The sequence below is a fragment of the Aethalodelphis obliquidens genome, unplaced genomic scaffold, assembly GCF_003676395.1.
Source record: "Aethalodelphis obliquidens isolate GAN/ISIS:26980383/991018 unplaced genomic scaffold, ASM367639v1 scaffold62, whole genome shotgun sequence".
Classification (NCBI taxonomy): domain Eukaryota; kingdom Metazoa; phylum Chordata; class Mammalia; order Artiodactyla; family Delphinidae; genus Aethalodelphis; species Aethalodelphis obliquidens.
The window spans coordinates 8385303-8391302 of NW_020838006.1; the positions used below are offsets into that span (position 1 = coordinate 8385303).

At 37.1% G+C, this 6000-nt stretch overlaps 1 protein-coding gene across 1 annotated transcript in view; it reads left to right on the forward strand.

Annotated features, from left to right (window-relative positions):
- The window catches only part of DCLK3 (doublecortin like kinase 3), a 47676-nt gene that overhangs the window by 24751 nt on the left and 16925 nt on the right, over positions 1-6000 (forward strand). The gene's annotated exons all lie outside the window — the stretch shown is intronic.

A 6000-nucleotide genomic window follows, 5' to 3' on the forward strand; every position in this document is an offset into this window, starting at 1 on the left:
TGGGTCACAAATCAAGTCTTGGTAAATTTAAGAAAATTGAAATTGTATCAAGTATCTTTTCTGACCACAACGCTATGAGACTAGATATCAATTACAGGAAAAAAATCTGTAAAAAATACAAACACATGGAGGCTAAACAATACACTACTACATAACCAAGAGATCACTGAAGAAATCAAAGAGGAAATCGAAAAATACCTAGAAACAAATGACAGTGAAAACATGACGACCCAAAACCTATGGGATGCAGCAAAAGCAGTTCTAAGAGGGAAGCTTATAGCAATACGATCCTACCTCAAGAAACAAGAAACATCTCAAATAAACGACCTAACCTTACACCTGAAGCAATTAGAGAAAGAAGAACAAAAAACCCCCAAAGTTAGCAGAAGGAAAGAAATCATAAATATCAGTTCAGAAATAAATGAAAAAGAAATGAACAAAGTAATAGCAAAGATCAATAAAACTAAAAGCTGGTTCTTTGAGAAGATAAACAAAATTGATAAACCATTAGCCAGACTCATTAGGAGAAAAAGGGAGAACACTCACATCAATAGAATTAGAAATGAAAAAGGAGAAGTAACAACTGACACTGCAGAAATACAAAGGATCATGAGAGACTACTACAAGCAACTCTATGCCCATAAAATGGACAACCTGGAAGAAATGGACAAATTCTTAGAAAAGCACAACTTTCCGAAACTGAACCAGGAAGAAATAGAAAATATAAACAGACCAATCACAAGCACTGAAATTGAGACTGTGATGAAAAATCTTCCAACAAACAAAAGCCCAGGATCAGATGGTTTCACAGGTGAATTCTATCAAACATTTAGAGAAGAGCTAACACCTAGCCTTCTCAAACTCTTCCAAAATATAGCAGAGGGAGGAACACTCCCAAACTCATTCTACAAGGCCACCATCACCCTGATACCAAAACCAGACAAAGATGTCACAAAGAAAGAAAACAACGGGCCAATATCACTGATGAACACAGTTGCAAAAATCCTCAACAAAATACTAGCAAACAGAATCCAACAGCACAGTAAAAGGATCATACACCATGATCAAGTGGGGTTTATCCCAGGAATGCAAAGATTCTTCAATATACACAAATCAATCAACATGATACACCATATTAACAAATTGAAGGAGAAAAACCATATGATCATCACAATAGATACAGAAAAAGCTTTCAACAAAATTCAACACCCATTTATGATAAAAACTCTCCAGAAAGTAGGCATAAAGGGAACTTACCTCAACATAATAAAGGCCATATATGACAAACCCACAGCCAACATCATTCTCAATGGTGAAAAACTGAAACCATTTCCTCTAACATCAGGAACAAAACAAGGTTGTCCACTCTCACCACTGTTATTCAACATAGTTTTGGAAGTTTTAGCCACAGCAATCCAAGAAGAGAAAGAAATAAAAGGAATCCAAATCAGAAAAGAAGAAGTAAAGCTGTCACTGTTTGCAGATAACATGATACTCTACATAGAGAATCCTAAAGATGCTACCAGAAAACTACTAGAGCTAATCAATGAATTTGGTAAAGTAGCAGGATACAAAATTAATGCACAGAAATCTCTTGCATTCCGATACACTAATGATGAAAAATCTGAAAGAGAAATTAAGGAAACACTCCCATTTACCATTGCAACAAAAAGAATAAAATACCTAGGAATAAACCTACCTAAGGAGACAAAAGACCTGTATGCAGAAAACTATAAGACACTGATGAAAGAAATTAAAGATGATACAAACAGATGGAGAGATATGCCATGTTCTTGGATTGGAAGAATCAACATTGTGAAAATGACTATACTACCCAAAGCAATCTACAATTCAATGCAATCCCTGTCAAACTACCAATGGCATTTTTTACAGAAGTAGAACAAAAAATTGCACAATTTGTTTGGAAACACAAAAGACCCTGAATAGCCAAAGCAATCTTGAGAGAAAAATGGGGCTGGAGGAATCAGGCTCCTGGAATTCAGACTATACTACAAAGCTACATTAATCAAGACAGTATGGTACTGGCACAAAAACAGAGAGATACATCAATGGAACAGGATAGAAAGCCCAGAGGTAAACCCACACACATAAGGTCACCTTATTTTTGATAAAGGAGGCAAGAATATACAGTGGAGAAAAGGCAGCCTCTTTAATAAGTTGTGCTGGGTAAACTGGACAGCTACATGTAAAAGAATGAAATTAGAACACTCCCTAACACCATACAGAAAAATAAACTCAAAATGGATTAAAGACCTAAATGTAAGGCCAGACACTATAAAACTCTCAGAGGAAAACATAGGCAGAACACTATGACATAAATCACAGCAAGATCCTTTTTGACCCACCTCCTAGAGAAATGGAAATAAAAACAAAAATAAACAAATGGGACCTAATGAAACTAAAAAGCTTTTGCACAGCAAAGGAGACCATTAACAAGATGAAAAGACAACCCTCAGAATGGGAGAAAAATTTTGCAAATGAAGCAACTGACAAAGGATTGATCTCCAAAATTTACAAGTAGCTCATGCAGCTCAATATCAAAAAAACAAACCAATCCAAAAATGGGCAGAAGACCTAAATAGACATTTCTCCAAAGAAGATATACAGATTGCCAACCAACACATGAAAGGATGCTCAACATCACTAATCATTAGAGAAATGCAAATCAAAACTACAATGAGATATCACCTCACACCAGTCAGAATGGCCATCATCAGAAAATCTGCAAGCAATAAATGCTGGAGAGGGTGTGGAGAAAAGGGAACATTCTTGCACTGTTCTTGGGAACGTAAATTGATACAACCACTATGGAGAACAGTATGGAGTTTCCTTAAAAAACTAAAAATAGAATTACCATATGATCCAGCAATCCCACTACTGGGCATATACCCTGAGAAAACCATAATTCAAAAAGAATCACGTACCACAATGTTCATTGCAGCTCTATTTACAATAGCCAGGACATGGAAGCAACCTAAATGTCCATCAACAGATGAATGGTTAAAGAAGATGTGGCACATATACAATGGAATACTACTCAGCCATAAAAGGAAATGAAATTGAGTTATTTGTAATGAGGTGGATGGACCTAAAGTCTGTCATACAGAGTGAAGTAAGTCAGAAAGAGAAAAACAAATACCATATGGTAACACATATATATGGCATCTAAAAAAAAAAAATTGGTTCTGAAGAACCTAGGGGCAGGACAGGGATAAAGATGCAAACGTAGAGAATGGACTTGAGGAAACGTGGAGGGGGAAGAGTAAGCTGGGATGAAGTGAGAGAGTGGCATGGACATATACACACCACCAAATGTAAAATAGATAGCTAGTAGGAAGCAGCTGCATAGCACAAGGAGATCAGCTCGGTGCTTTGTGACCACCTAGAGGGGTGGGATAGGGAGGGTGGGAGGGAGACGCAAGAGGGAGGACATATGGGGATATATGTATATGTATAGCTGATTCACTTTGTTATAAAGCAGAAACTAACACACCATTGTAAAGCAGTTATCCTCCAATAAAGATGTTAAAAAAATTATCATTTTTATCTTCTTTTTAAAGGAAGCATAAATGGCAGATTGCTGCACGTAGGATATGACATACGGATCCTGTGGGGCAACTTTAATAATTAACCACTCTCATGGTTTAACTGAATCCCACATTCTGTCATTTTCCTGTTTCCTTTCCTGACCCGGACAAGAAAAGGAGATTGAACCACTTTTGTCTCAAGTACAGTCACACCTTGGAGCTGTCGCAGGTTTGGTTCCTGAGCACTGCAATAAAGCGAATATCCCAATAAAGGAAGTTACACAATTTTTTGATTTTGCAGTGCATATTAAAGTTTTGTTTACACTCTACCATAGTCTATTAAGTGTGCAATAGCATTATGTCTTAAAAAACAATGTACAGATGGACCTAGAGAGTGTCGTACAGAGTTAAGTAAGTCAGAAAGAGAAAAACAAGTACCATATATTAACACATATATGTGGAATCTAGAAAAATGGTATAGATGATCTTATTTGCAAAGCAGAAATAGAGAGACAGGCATAGAGAACAAATGTATGGATACCAAGGGGGAAAGGGGATGGGGTGGGAGGAATTGGGAGATTGGGATTGACACCTGTACACTATTGATACTATGTATAAAATAGGGAACTCTACTTAATGCACTGTGGTGACCTAAATGGGAAGGAAATCCAGAAAAGTGGGGATATATATATAAGTATAGCTGATTCATTTTGCTGTACAGTAGAAATTAACAGAACATTGTAAAGCAACTATACTCCAACAAAAATTAATTAAAAAAAGAAAGTATAAATTGGGAAAAAAGACAATGTACATACATTAATATAAAAATACCTTGTTGGTAAAAAATGCTAACCATCATCTGAGCCTTCAGTGAGTCATAGGAGTAACATCTAAGATCCCTGATCACAGATCACCATCACAAATAAAACAATAATGACCAAATTTGAAATATTGTGAGAGTTACCAAAATGTGACATAGAGACACGAAGGGAGCAAATGCTATTTGGAAAAATAGCCGATAGACTTGCTTGACCCAGGGTTGCCACAAACCTTCAGCTGATAAAAAATGCAATATCTTCAAAGCATAATAAAGTGAAACAGTAAAATGAGCTAAGGCTGGGTACATTTGACCAGGAAATACAGAGTCTTGTTTTATTCATTTATTCAGTTTATCAGGAAACACCATGAGAATGAGTACATTCTCATTATTAATATAATATTAATATGACCTTGGTTTCTTTCTTTCCTTTTTTTAATACCAAAAGGAAAAACCATTTGGAGAAGACCACCTTGTCATGTTGGCCCATGAGTTCCTTTGCTACCAAAATGAAATGATCATACAAAAGAGATATTAAGATCATAAGGACATGGGACTTCCCTGGTGGTCCAGTGGTTAAGACCCCGTGCTTCCAATGCAGGGGGCACGGGTTTGATCCCTGGTTGAGGAGCTAGGATCCGATATGCCATGTGGCAAAAAATTTGACATAAAGTAATTGCAAAAAAAAAAAGGGAAATAAATTTGAACTGTAGGAATAAAATCTATATTTAAAAAAATCATAAGGACAATATTAATAACTGGCTATCACTGTGCCCTGTCTGTGTGTCAAGCACTCCTTCAAGTGAATCATAATCATTTTCTCATTTACTCTTCACAAAAATCCTGGGAGGAAGGTGTTATCATTCTCACTTCATAGATGGAAAAAAAAAAAAACAACAGAATGTGGGTAATTTGTCCAAGTTCACGCAAAGAATCAGTGGCCATGCCAGGATTCAAATCCATATCTGTCTCAAATTCTGTGATCATAACCTCTTCACATCTTGCCTCACCCTGAGTGGGTCGAAAGTCAAGCTGAGAAAACTGTTCTTGGCAAAGAAGTGGGTAAGATTTGGATTCTTTAGTGGTGAGGGGAAATCTGGAAGGCAATAGATACGTATATGTGTGTGTGCCTGGGTCACTTTACTGTGTACCTGAAACTAACACAACATTGTGGATTAACTATACTTTAATTTTTAAAAAATGGAAAAGATAAAAATAAAGCCTTATTGACTTAGAAGGGAAAAAAAAAGATTTGAATTTTTTAAAGTTCCAGAAAGTTCTGACCTCTTGTTGGTATTTCCTGGGCAGCAAACGTTGGACCTTTTATCTCAGCTGTAGATTCTTGAAGCTCAGCTTACTTTAGGGTAGCGGGAGTTGCATCCAGGGTTAGGCCTTGCCTGGAAGGGGACCCCAAGGCGTGGTCCGCCCTGCTCCCCGTAAGGCCTGAGGAGGCACCTCAGGCCCAGTGCCAACTCCATTCTGCACTCCTGGTCTCTCTTGGCCTAACTGGTAAAGGCTCCACTGTTTCAAGCAGATCCTCAACGAGCACACTTCTAACTTGTAACAGCATCAGTCTTCTTTAGTAAAGGTTTGGTGAAGGTCAGAGGCTTTTTTTTTTTTTTTTTTTTTTTTTGG